Source organism: Cotesia glomerata, linkage group LG1 (genome assembly GCF_020080835.1).
Source record: "Cotesia glomerata isolate CgM1 linkage group LG1, MPM_Cglom_v2.3, whole genome shotgun sequence".
NCBI lineage: Eukaryota > Metazoa > Arthropoda > Insecta > Hymenoptera > Braconidae > Cotesia > Cotesia glomerata.
Genome location: NC_058158.1, coordinates 1871997 through 1886077, shown reverse-complemented (window position 1 = coordinate 1886077; position 14081 = coordinate 1871997). Strand labels below are relative to the sequence as shown.

The 14081-nt window shown below is 26.5% G+C and overlaps 1 protein-coding gene and 1 long non-coding RNA gene across 2 annotated transcripts in view; one reads left to right on the top strand and one right to left on the bottom strand.

Annotated features, from left to right (window-relative positions):
- LOC123258442 overlaps window positions 1-3600 on the bottom strand; it is a 32446-nt gene extending 28846 nt beyond the window's left edge. The window contains exon 1 of the long non-coding RNA XR_006508072.1: window positions 3493-3600. This is a non-coding gene — a long non-coding RNA (uncharacterized LOC123258442). The remainder of the gene's footprint in view (window positions 1-3492) is intronic.
- A 4981-nt stretch (window positions 3601-8581) lies between these two features.
- LOC123264087 (5-hydroxytryptamine receptor 1) overlaps window positions 8582-14081 on the top strand; it is a 42430-nt gene continuing 36930 nt past the window's right edge. The window contains exon 1 of the mRNA XM_044727156.1: window positions 8582-9278. The gene's annotated coding sequence lies outside the window, so the exon portion shown is untranslated. The remainder of the gene's footprint in view (window positions 9279-14081) is intronic.

Here is a 14081-nt window from a genome sequence, read left to right as displayed (position 1 = left end):
CTTAATTACTGACATTTTTTAAGATATAAGCTCATCCTGATATTACACTCATCAAGACCTTTCATTTGAGTACCCACATGCATTTTTGATATATTTTTCATATATACATATATATAAATATATAAAATATATGAAAAATTGGTGTGGGTACTCAAATGAAAGGTCTTGATGAGTGTAACATCAGAATGAGCTTATATTTTCAAAATTATTAATTGACAAGATAACAAAGTCAGTTCTTAATTACTGACATTTTTTAAGATATAAGCTCATCTTGATGTTATAATCATCAAAAGCTTTCATTTGAGTACCCACATGTATTTTTGATATATTTTTCATATATACATATATATATAAATATATAAAATATATGAAAAATTGGTGTGGGTACTCAAATAAAAGGTCTTGCTGAGTGTAACATCAGGATGAGCTTATATTTTCAAAATTATTAATTGACAAGATAACAAAGTCAGTTCTTAATTACTGACATTTTTTAAGATATAAGCTCATCCTGATGTTATAATCATCAAGACCTTTCATTTGAGTACCCACATGTATTTTTGATATATTTTTCATATATACATATATATAAATATATAAAATATATGAAAAATTGGTGTGGGTACTCAAATGAAAGGTCTTGATGAGTGTAACATCAGAATGAGCTTATATTTTCAAAATTATTAATTGACAAGATAACAAAGTCAGTTCTTAATTACTGACATTTTTTAAGATATAAGCTCATCTTGATGTTATAATCATCAAAAGCTTTCATTTGAGTACCGACATGCATTTTTATATATTTTTCATATATTTGTATATATAAGTATATGAAATATATGAAAAATTGATGTGGGTACTCAAATGAAAGGTCTCGATGAGTATAACATCGGGATGAGCTTATATCTTTAAAAATGTTAATATTTCACAAGATACAAGGTCATTTCTTAATTATGTATTTAGAAATAGAGCATTTTCGAATGCAGCCCAAATATTTATAATAATAAATTGTCTATCGGTCAGAATGATATGAAACCTTGAAAAGACATAAATTCAAGCCAAGACCTTTGCAATGACACTAAAAAAAACCGATTTTATCATATAATTACCCTGGAAACAAAATTTTTCTTATTCTCTTAATAATATAGATTATCAACACCATTTGACAGGAATTAAAAATTAAAAATTACAGCAATTACAATAACAAAATAGTGAAGACATGTCGAGCGTGTAATTAATCTATTAAACAATAATTTAACGTTGAGTACCTCGCGATAAAGTGAGTAAATAACAGCGAATATTATTAATAGAGTTAAGCACGCTTGTGACTTAATTAAATGCACTTTCATGATAGCCGATAATTTTTTACGCAGTATCGCTCGGTTGTCTTATATAATTTGTAAAAGCTGATCACCGACACGCGATACTCTCGTAAAAATTAAACTTTATAGTAGCGAAGCTGAGAGCCGGGAGTTGGGAGCCGATAGCCGATAGCCGATAGCCGGGTTGTATCCTACATCCTACGTCCTACAGGAGTAGACCAGCAACCTACTCGAGGTTCACGTAGTACAGCAAGTACCAACAGTAGTTCGGTATATCGATCCCAGGGGTAGAGGACGATCAATCGTGCATCAGGAGTCAGAAGTTACCTTACTTGTCTCGGTATAAGATCTATATTCCATTTTACCATACAAATTGTTCCAGCTTGTACCTCGGTACTGTTAACTGTTCTCTATCTATGCAGGTATCTCGAGATCTCCCCAGTTAACTGTTCTCTGTTCAAGAGTCTTACCACCCCAATCAATCATTCCTAAAGGTGAAATTCATTAAGAAAGTTAATTGCGTACATTACTATATCCGTGTGATATAACGCCGACAACAAATTGTTACAAACGATACGTATTACCCTCTGCCCTGGATACGCAGCCCCGGTCTTGTGTAATCATGTGGGCTCAGTCCCTAGGCCCTTTACGGGGAAACTAACTTGAAGAATATCAGGCTTAACGTTTACGCTCAAATTTTGTTATAAGTATCCATCAAAATTATGAAAATTAATTTAGCTGACATCTTAAAATTTTTATAATTTTTTTATTGAAAAAATTTTAGTTTTAATTTAATAAATTAAGCACAATCAAAAATGTCGCCTTTTTTCAGGTAAAAAGAAAATTTCATTTGTAAAAAATTTGAAAAACTATAGATGCAATTTAAAAAAAATATTTTTTAATTTCAATTTATGATACTAAAATTAGCAGTTACTAGATCATTTTTTTTTAACAAAAAAATTTGCTCCAAAAACTTGCATTTTTTATTTATTTGAATTTCTACACGTCAATTTTTTTCTTTCCATAATTTATTTCTAAAAATTATTAAACATCTGCTAAATATATTTCAATTTCGATTTCATAAATAAAGCAAAATTAAAAATGTCGATTTTTTACAAAAAAAAAAAAAAAAAAAAAAAAAATGCATTTGTAAAAAATTTGAAAAATTATAAGTGCAGTTCTAAAAAAAATGTTTTTTAATTTTAATTCATGACATTAAAGTTAGCAGTTACTAGATCATTTTTTTTTAACAAAAAAATTTGCTCCAAAAACTTGCATTTTTTATTTATTTGAATTTCTACACGTCAATTTTTTTCTTTCCATAATTTATTTGTAAAAATTATTAAATATCTGCTAAAAAAACTTCAATTTCGATTTCATAAATAAAGCAAAATCAAAAATGTCGATTTTTTACAAAAAAAAAAAAAAAAATGCATTTGTAAAAAATTTGAAAAACTATAAGTGCAATTAAAAAAAAAGGTTTTTTAATTTTAATTTGACATTAAAGTTAGTCACTTGATCATTTTTTTAACAAAAAAATTTGTTCCAAAAAATTGCATTTTTTATTTTTCAAAATTTTTAAATGTAATTTTTTTTGCCATAATTTATTTATAAAAATTACTAAAAATCCGCTAAATATATTTGAATATTAATTAAATAAATAAAACAAAATCAAAAAATCAAAAACGTCTTCTTACAAAAAAAAAAATTTCATTTGTAAAAAAATTTGAAAAATTATAAGTGCAATTTTAAAAAAATCTGCTAAATAAATTTTACTTTCAATCAAATAAATAAACCCAAATAGAATAAAGTTAGCCGACATTTTTCATTTTCTTATTTTGCTTAATTTATTAAATTATAACTAAAAAATTGCACTTATAGTTTTTTTAATTTAACGAATGAAAAATTTTTTTTGTAATAATTTATTAATAAAAAAAATCATAAAAATTTTCAGATGTCGGCTAAGTTTATTTTCATCAAAATCAAAAACGTCAGCTAACTTTAATAGAATCAAATCCCAATAACCAAAGAACCACCCCCGGTAATTATTTATTCAATCACTCACACAATCTAACAATGTCACGCTCGGAGCAATCTCAAAAGAACAAAGGTAACACCGATTATAACCGATTTTTATCATTAATCTTGAATTATAAATGTAAACAGTACTTACCCTCTGTTATTCTTTCAGCCTTCGCTGGATCCAGTCCTGGATGCCCTCCAGTCAATTATTATAAATATATTTTGAGTGGGTGAATTATTAATTCACTTCAAAAAAATACAGTACCTAAAACAGGAATAATTATTTTTATAATCCGGGTATTAATTTATACAGCACTTGTATATAATAATAAAGTTAATCGGCATTATTGATTTTTTTTTCTTAATTTATTCAATTATAACTAAAAAATATTTTTAAAAAATTGCACTCATAGTTCTTTAAATTTTTAACAAATGAAAAAATTTTTTTTCAATAATTTTTTAATAAAAAAAATCATAAAAATTTCTAGATGTCGGCTAACTTTATTTTCAACAATAATAAAGTTAGCCGACGTTTTTAATTTTTTGATTTTTTTTTTTAATTATTAAATTAGAACAAAAAAATATTTTTTTAAAACTGCACTTACAGTTTTTGAAGTTTTTTACAAATGAAAATTTTTTTTAATTATTTTGTAATAGTTTTTTTAATAAAAAAAAAATTATAAAAATTCTTATATGTCGGCTAACTTAATTTTCATTAAAAATTAAAAAAAATTTTTTTATTAAAAAAATTACCACAAAAAAAAAAGAAAAAAAATTTTATTTGTCAAAAACTTTAAAAACTGTAAGTGCAATTAAAAAAAAATATTTTTGTGTTATAGTTTAATTATTAAAAAAACATCAAAAAATTAAAAATTTCGGCTAACTTTAGTACCGTTAATTTTCATATGAAAATTAAATTAGCCATTTAAAAATTTTTAGAATTTTTTTTTATTGAAAAAATGATTACAAAAAGATAAAAAAAAAATTTTCACTTGTCAAAAACTTTAAAAACTGTGTGCAATTTTTAAAAAATATTTTTTTGTTTTAATTTAATTGTTAAAAAAAAATCAAAAAATTAAAAATGTCGGCTAACTTTAGTATCTTTAATTTATAATAGTAAAGTTAGCTTGTTAATTTTTTGTTATTTTTTTAATTATTAAATTGGAACTAAATAATATTTTAAAAAAATTGCACTTATAGTTTTTAAAGTTTTTCAAAATTGAATTTTTTTAAAAAGTTTTTTATAATAATTTTTTTAATAAAAAAAATTCTAAAGAATTTTAGATGTTGGCTAACTTAATGTTCATGTTAATTTTCATTTATTTTCATCACTTGTCCCGGGTCGAAAAATTTAAACTGATTTTAAGCTAAATGATCTGTATTTGAATTTTAAAAAACATTTTTATCGGTATTTGATCTACTATTCAAATTATTTTTGATCTGTTTTAAGTCTAAATAACCTTTTAGTAAAATAATTGAGCAGCTATCAATATTTTATTCTGTTTCTAGTCTAATAAGACTAAAAAGTTTTAAAAGTTTGATCGGTTTTTAGTCTAATTAATTTGTAGATGGATTTTATGTATTGTTTTCAAATTCAATCTGAAATCTTATACTGTTTTTGATCTACAATTTTCACTCTAAATGTTCGAAGGTCAAAAGTCGACTAAGATGGCGACTTATAATTTTTTTGACTCAAAAGTATCTCATTAAATAGTATATTACACACCTAGGGAAGTAAAGTAAGAAATGTCTCAGATCACATGTAATTGTTGGCCGAGGCGAAGCCGAGGTCAACAAACATGTGATCTGAGGCTTTCTTATTTACTTCCCGTGGAGTGTATACTATTTTTTTGTCCGACGAAGGCGGAAAGCGGCAACTTAGTTTAGCGCAGCGGGACGAAAGTTGCCACTTTCCGCCCGGAGGGCAAAAAAATTATAAGTCGCATTTATTTGAAAATAGTATATTACACACCTAGGGAAGTAAAGTAAGAAATGTCTCAGATCACATGTAATTGTTGGCCGAGGCGAAGCCGAGGTCAACAAACATGTGATCTGAGGCTTTCTTATTTACTTCCCGAGGAGTGTATACTATTTTTTTGTCCGACGAAGGCGGAAAGCGGCAACTTAGTTTAGCGCAGCGGGACGAAAGTTGCCACTTTCCGCCCGGAGGGCAAAAAAAATAAATTAATTTAAAATATATTCATGCGCTCTCTTGTTTTATGAACTGAACGTCGATTATAATAATTCTTCTAACCCGTTATCACCTATTCGGTAGCTTAACTGGTAAAGCATCCTGACATGTAATCGGGGAGATCCAGGTTCGATTCCTGGCTTGGTTAATTTTTCATGGATTTTTTCAAAGTTGCCCTTTATTCTCAGTAGCTTTCCATCGTTAATACTTAACATATAGTCGAACAGATACTAGCATTCACCAGCTAACTAGTGTTCAAGTTCGATGGTTGCCCATCTAATCGACCTAACTATCCGAAGACGAATTGTCTCAAATTGTTAGTGAAGATGGAAATTTCCATCCACTTGAAATTAGACTTAACTAGCATGAAAATGACCGAATAGGTGATAACGGGTTAGAAGAATTATAATAAAATGACGGTTGATAAAATTAATAAAAGTCGATTATAATCTTACATCTGTCATATTTATTTGTCATAGCTTAACATTTCATGGATTATAAAAGTTTTGTAACTGCGAATATTAGTTGCAATGATAACTAATAAATTTGTATTAACATACGTATTTAAGATAGTTCTCCTCGTTTGATTATGGATCTAAATCTAGAGTTTTCTAATTATCGATATTAAACATAATGTGAATACATCGACAAGATTAAAATGTTGGCAAGATGACAAGATTAATATTCAATTTTATACTTTGACGCATCATTTAATTTAATGAGCGGTATTCACTATTTGGTAGTGCAAAGAATACCGTTTGGTATATATTGCACTACGAAATAGTGAATGGTCACTATTTCAGTTTCAGAGAATGAAAAGCCGTGCTCTGTAGAGGATCTTCGAGGACATGAATAAAATAATAATAAATAAATATATTATTATTATTAATATTATTATTATCAAATTCGTAAAAGGTCGGTTTTTGATCTACAGGCGATGAAAAACCGACTAAAAATTATGCAACGTTTTGGTCTGTTTTTGACCTTGATGCGATCAAAACCAGCTAAATGATTGTGACATAAAAAGTCTGATTTCTGTCTTGAAACAATAGAAAACAATTTTATTAAGGTAAAAGACCCAATACCGGAACGATTTGACAATTATTATTTTATATTTTATCTCGTACTCAATCAAATTAAACAAACTTTTCTTTATTAGAAACCTCAATCTTTTTTTTACATAATAAAATATGAATGAAACTTTAAATTATATTGGAAATATTGAAAAAAAATGTTAATGATGTCAATAGTCTTAGATTTCTGACTTATCAAGGTCTCTTAATGGTTTTGCTAAGAAATCGCTCGATGATCTTAAGCTCATAGAAACCTAATGGAAATACTTTTCACTAAAATTTTTTTTTTATGTATTAATACAAATACCAAGAATTCGATGCAATTAATTGATAATACAAAAAAGACCCTATTGTTATTTAAAATTTAATGTTCGTCTATTGGTACACCCGAAATAAGCTAATACCCAGTATCGGAACAGTCAGTCATATTGATATTATTTATTGACATTTACGATATACTGTGTTGATTGTTTACATCAAGCACAACAACAAAAGTTTTTGCGAAATAACATTTAATACAGAAAGTAATTTTATTATAAAAATTGCTTCAAATATTCGTAAATTTTAACTTGAAGAACAAAAGCAAATTTCTGTTTTGAAATTTTCTTTTTTACATAAGTATCGTCAAGTATAACCTCGAATCGTTTATTTTTTTTTTTTTTTGATTTTTAGTAAAAATTTATTTGATTTTTTAATATTAAATAATTATTGTTAGTCTCACTATGCATACATGTCATTTGAGTTCTGAATTAACTGCTTAATTTTTTCTAGGTAGTAGTAGGATGCCGAAAGGTGAGTCGAAGATAACATTTTATAAATTAGTTTTATAAATTCAGAAAAATTCACATAAAGTATTATGATTTGTTAATTAATTATTTAATTAATTCAGCTTACGAAAAGCGGACTCTTTAGATTAAAAAAATTAGTTTTATTTATAGCTCCGGTATTGGGACTAGGCATTTAAGGTGTTCCGATACTGGGTCTTTTAGACTTTTTCAAAAAACATGTTTTTTTTAATATTAAATTCGACAAAATTGATAAATTTAATTATTTTCGTGTAACTACATGTTTATTCTATATGATTGGATGAATTATTATTACTAATGAACCATTTGAATATTTTCTAAGTAATAAAAACCAGTCATGTACCCTTCGTCGTTACGGTATTGGGTCTTTTACCTTATAGCATTAATTAAAAATGATCTGAAATTGGTCTGAATTGGGAATAGTACGGGCAAAAACTGATTAAATTCTTATATAAAATAGATACACATAATAAAATTAAATTGAATGAAAAATATTAAAAATTTTTATTAATCATAAAATAGACTAAATTTTATGACCCGGGGTATAAATAAAAAAATAATACCGAATAATAACTGATAATAAAATAATAGGAAAAAACGTGACATTTAAGTGGAGACCGGTTCCGTTGCATGTTTATCAATTCAAAGTCTCCTGACAATCTGAATTATTTCATGGAAAAGCAAAGAATTGCACACAATGAGAGCCATTAAAGTGGCATTGTATCGCGGAATTAAGCACCTTCACTGGAACCATTAAATAATGTTGTAAAACAAAGATCCCAACAGTTAAACATTAATGTTTTGTAGTTGTAGGGCGTTTGGATATATATATTTATATGAGTCAGTAGATATATATATATATATATATATATATATATATATATATATATATATATATATATACATATATATAATATATATATATATATATATATATATATATATATATATATATATATGCTATATATATATATATATATATATACATATATATATATATATATATGTTATATATATATATATATATATACATATATATATACATATATATATATATGTAGATAAATGTGTATATAAACGTATACAGTAAAATGGTTTTACGGATAGGGCAATAATTTGGCGGTGTGGCGCTTGCGCTGCAAGCCAAGTCCGGGTCAACGACAAGTAACGTCGTCCCAGTCTAGTCGGATGACGGACGTTAGAGGAAGACGTTTAGGCACCCGGGTCACACCTCACTCGATAGTCTAACTAACCACCGAATTTCAAACTTAATTTTAAACAGCTGATTTAATTGATTTTTTTTTATTTAAAAATTTCAGCTGTTAAATTTAAAAAAAATTTTAAACTTACTTTTTTTTTGTTTTTTATCGATGATAGTGAAGCACATGTATATTTAAATTGTCAGTGAGTGTTTGACGTGAGTTTGTATTTTTTAGTTACCAAAAAAAAATTTTATAATAATTGTTTGCTCACTTGAGCGCAATTGTGTTTAATAGACGTTAAATATTAAGCGGGAATTTTTCTTCAGCTTCCTCTTTGGGAGATTGAAAATTAAACGCGGTAATGGAGTGTTTTTTATTTTTTTATAAATAAATGAAGGACTGACGGGTAAAACAAATAGAATGACAGTTTAGTGAATTGTTTCCGGGTTGAAAAAATAAAAATTAAAAAAATAGAAGAGAAAAAAAAATGTTGAAAAAATATTTAATTGAATTGAAGTAAATGTCAAAAGTGTGAAGTAACAATCAGTAACCGCAAACAATCACAAACATTAAATGTATATCAAACGAATAACCGCAACGCAAATTTAATTTTAATTTAAATCAGCTGCGGAAACTTTATCTGAAATTTAGAGAACAAAAGTTGGGTAAGTATTTTATTTTAGATTTTTTATAATTACCTTTTTTACTTGATTTTAATTATAAGTTAATCTTGTTTACTGAGTTATAATTTATGTATAGAAAAATTAGTTTTTATTTATGATATTTAAGTTAGCAGTCTTGACAGTTTTTTAATTTTTTTTTTTTAACAAATTTATTTTAAAAAATTATTTTTAGTTTATTAAAATTTCTACATTAAAATTGAAATTAATAAATTCAATTAATATTAAAATTTATGACAGTAAAGTATGAGAATTAATTTAGCAGGTATTTAATAATTTTTAGAATTTTTTTGACAGATAAATTATGGCAAAGAAAAAAAAGAAGAAAAAATTGACATGGAGAAATTTAAAAAAAATAAAAAATCCAATTTTTAAAAAATAATTTTTTGTCAAAAATTTATCTGTCAAATAAAATTAAAAAATGATCAAATGATTGCTAACTTTAATATTTAGCAGTTACTCTAAAATTTTTTAATTTTATTTAATAAAACAATTTATTCCAAAAAATAATTTTTAAAAAATTATATTTCCAATTTTTTTAATTTCTAAATGTCAAATTTTTAAAAATTTGTTTTTTGCCATGATTTTTTTGTTTTAAAATTTTTTTAATTGTTAAATATACGCTAAATTAATTTTCATTTAAAATTTCTACATGTCAATTTTCTATGAAAATTAATGTAGCACATATTTAATAATTAAAAAAATTTTATAACGAATAAATTATGGCCAAAGAAATAAGAAAAAAAAATTGACATTAAGAAATTAAAGAAAATAAAAAATCCAATTTTTCGGACAAAAATCTTTTTGTTAAATAGAATTAAAAAATTGTCAAGTGATAGCTAACTTAAATGTCATCAATTTTTTTTGGCATAATTTATTTGTTAAAAAAATTCTTAAATATCTGCTAAAGTAATTTCAAATTTTTTATTGTAAAGTTAAAGCGGTTTTGGTGTTTTACTTTATCTTCCATTATTGAATAGCGACTTAAACCACACATTGATATTATATCCCGAAAAAGGAAAAGTGTGTAACCGTTAAATATGATATCAAAAAAGAACTATCAGTTATTTTTTTGGCAAGGATATGAGGAGTAGAATATGACCGTAATAAATTTTGTTTTATAAAGATGGATAGAGAAATACTTGAAAGTTTTTAAAAAAAAAAGGTGAAAAATAAGGAACAGAATACTTTACATCGATAGAGAGCCTCCGCGGCTTAAATTCACTCCAGTCATCTGGAAAGGAATGTTGCAAATGAAATAGAATCAATTCCATATCAAAAAGCAGCGCGAATCATAGTCATATAGACGTATTGATGGAAATGGTTGTATCAATAGTGCACGGCACTAACTTTATATTTGCACATATTGCTCGAGTGAATATTATTTGTGTACATCAAATACTGAAGCAAATGTCGACTGTTTTTTCCGATTGCTACTAAAAATAATTTAATACTTTAATAAAAAAAAATTACAGTATTAATTTCAAACGAGGGAGCTCACCCGAGAGACTTGGAACTTGGGACACTATTCTGGATTTATATAACTGGGTTAAATTACTCTGTTTTAATTAAAATTCGCAGCTAGTGGATCATCATGATTGGCAGTAAATTACCGAGCTGACCACCAAACCAGCAAGCTAGGCTTTTTTTTGGGTTGATTATTGTCAGCGTCAATCTTTAAAATTCTGCCGATTGGTTGGTTGATTGATCACTCATTAGCTAACCGGATTACTGGGAGCTTTAAAAGCTTTAAAATAATGTCAATTATGTTGTCAAAGGAGACTGAAATATTCTGAAAATTGCAGAGCAATGGACAGGGGAAACTAAACGTAAATCTTTTTTTTACGATGCTTTGAATTATTACTTTTTTATTGCCGACGAAAGAAGGGATGAAAGAAATTTTTTTTCATTTTTTTGATATATCGGAAATTTTTTAACTGCTAAATAATTCAAACAATGTTTTAGAGAGAAGGAATATAAATAAATTTTTTAAAAATGTCATTTTTGATTAAATTCGACAAGAGCTCTTTGTCCCCAGAGAACAATAAAAGTTGGTTTAATTCAAATTCAACATGTAAAATTTATCAATATTCTATTTTGAATTGAGAAGAATATAAATACACACGGTGTCATGATGGAAAATTATTTTATGGGTATTAATGCAGTGTATTATATTCGGTAATGAATTATTAGAGCATAATTAGCGGGGAAAATTGTTTAATGTAGTAATAAATAATAGACAGGACTATCATATATCTCGTCAAAGCTTTTATTACTTTCTTCATTAATTAAAATATTTAAGGTTCTTCCAGCGGTATAATTTAACAAACTCTGAAGTAAAACTAGTTGCATAAATACCAGCAGCATTCGTATCAAAATATTCTCATTAAAATCTATTTAGATAGGGGATAATTAAAATTTTCTGAAAGTTAAATATTTGTGAGATTTTAAACTTTTTAATTTATATTAAAAATATTTCTTCGCCGAAAAATAGTTATAAAAAATGTTTATTTAATAAAAAATACTAATAATAATTGTGCAAAATCTAGAAATCTAGTAATTGATAATTAAGCTATATATCAAAGATAAAAAATTAGGAAAACGGTTGACCCTAAAGGCCATCCCTGCAACTTCCCGCTAATTCCGTTAATACCTGGCCGCTTTTTTGAGCTCTTCGAGCTCAAAAGTACAATCTGTGTGTTGTTTTAAGCTCTCCGAGCTCAAAAAGATACCTTTTCTATGCTTTTGAGCTCTTTGAGCTCAAAAGTCTGATAGAAGTTTCATGGAACACTATTTTTTGAATGTTCATACCGCAATAACTTTTGAATGAATGAACCGATTTTTACGCGGTTGGCGGCATTCTACGTAGTTTTTAAGCTTTATAAATAATTTCTAAGTTTCAATTGGTCAAACTATAAATTTCGGAGTAACTCTGAAAAAACACTTTTTTCGGTTTTCTTTCGTTCACGATATCTCTCGAACGAATCAACCGATTTTGACCAGCTTGGTGGCAATCGACGTGGTTTTATGATGTTAAGAGCTGATTAGTTTTTGGAATCGATCGGTAGAGCTGTTTGAAAGTTATTCCAAAAAATGTCGAAGTTATGTTGAAAAAATCCTTATTTCCAAATATTTCGTCGAGGATATCTCTCGAACTAATCAACCGATTTCCACGTTTTTGGCGGCAATCGACGCGGTTTTTTAACTTCTGAAATTATTCTACATCATCAAAAACGATCCGAGAAGAAATGACGAAGTTATGTAAAAAAAACAGTTTTTTCGGTTTTTTTCGGTTTTATTTCGTTCACGCTATCTCTCGAACGAATCAACCGATTTTGACCGGATTAGCGCTGATCGGCGTGGTTTTTTGACGCTAAGAGCTGATTAGTTTTTGAAATTGATCGATTGAGCCGTTTAAAAGATATTCCAAAAAAACCACTTTCAAAAATGATTTTTTTCTAATTTTTTTTTAGATTTTTCAAAATTTCTCAAAATCTATCGGTCCGAATCGGTTCAAATTCTCAGGAAATCTAAGTTTGGCGAAGCCCTTTCGAATGGCACCAACCGCGATGAAATCGGTTCAACCGTTCAAAAGTTATAAGTGATTCACATACTTACACACACACACACACACACACATACAGACATAGTGACAACCTCGCGGGGATAGTCAGGGAAGCTTCCTGTGACCTTCAAACGTCGAGATCTGATGAAAACTCGATTTTTGCAAAACGGGGTGAAAACAATAACTTCCCGATATTTGAAAATCTGAGATTTTTAGCGGGAAGTTAAAAATTAATATTGTATCTAAAAAACGCAAGTACTAGGCCCATAACTTGAAGCAAATATTATTAATTATTTTTTTTTATTGATTAAATTGTTTGTACCTAAGTACATTAGCTTTTAGCTATTCACGTTCATAAGACTATCAAGAAAAAAAAATTTTATTTCTTTACAAAAAGATATAAAATAAAAAATTAAAAAATCCAAGTAACCGATATGGTTGTATATGATTTTCGGAAATTAAAAAAAATTTTGTTGTAAATTTAAAAATTAAAAGAAACAACTTTGGAACGTACTTGGTGTGCGTCATTGTGTATTCAATTTTTTTTAAAAGTCCTAGTAGATAGATTTTAAGAATTTCATAAAAAGTGAAATTTTTCGTAACCACGCACACTAAATACGTTCCAAAATTGTTTCTTTTAATTTTTAAATTTACAACAAAATTTTTTTTAATTTCCGAAAATCATATACAACCATATCGGTTACTTGGATTTTTTAATTTTTTATTTTATATCTTTTTGTAAAGAAAAAAACAAATTTTTTTTTCTTAATAGTCTTATGAACGTGGACTTGGCGTGATTTTTTTACAGTGAAACTGTTTTTGTTCGGATTAATTTTAACTCAAGTACAAACATAATATTATATAGAGAAGTAATGAGTCATTATAAATCCTATTACAATCATTAGTAAATCCAAGGTAGAAATTGTAAAATTATATAAAAAGAATTGGATTGTACTTTGGAATTCAACAAGATACAATAAAATTGATGAGGACCATTTTATAGAAAATTTAATTTTCTACAAAAAAAGTATTCTCATTATTTTTTCATATCTTCAAATATTGAAACTGCAATTTAAATTTCAAATCAGAAACTACATTAAATATTTAATATTAAATTGATAAAATTGAATTTCCAAGAATATGATTTAAAAAAAATAATAATCATAATAAGAAGCTCAAAAGTAAACAATCGATATCTTACTTAAATTTATTAAGGAAGTCTT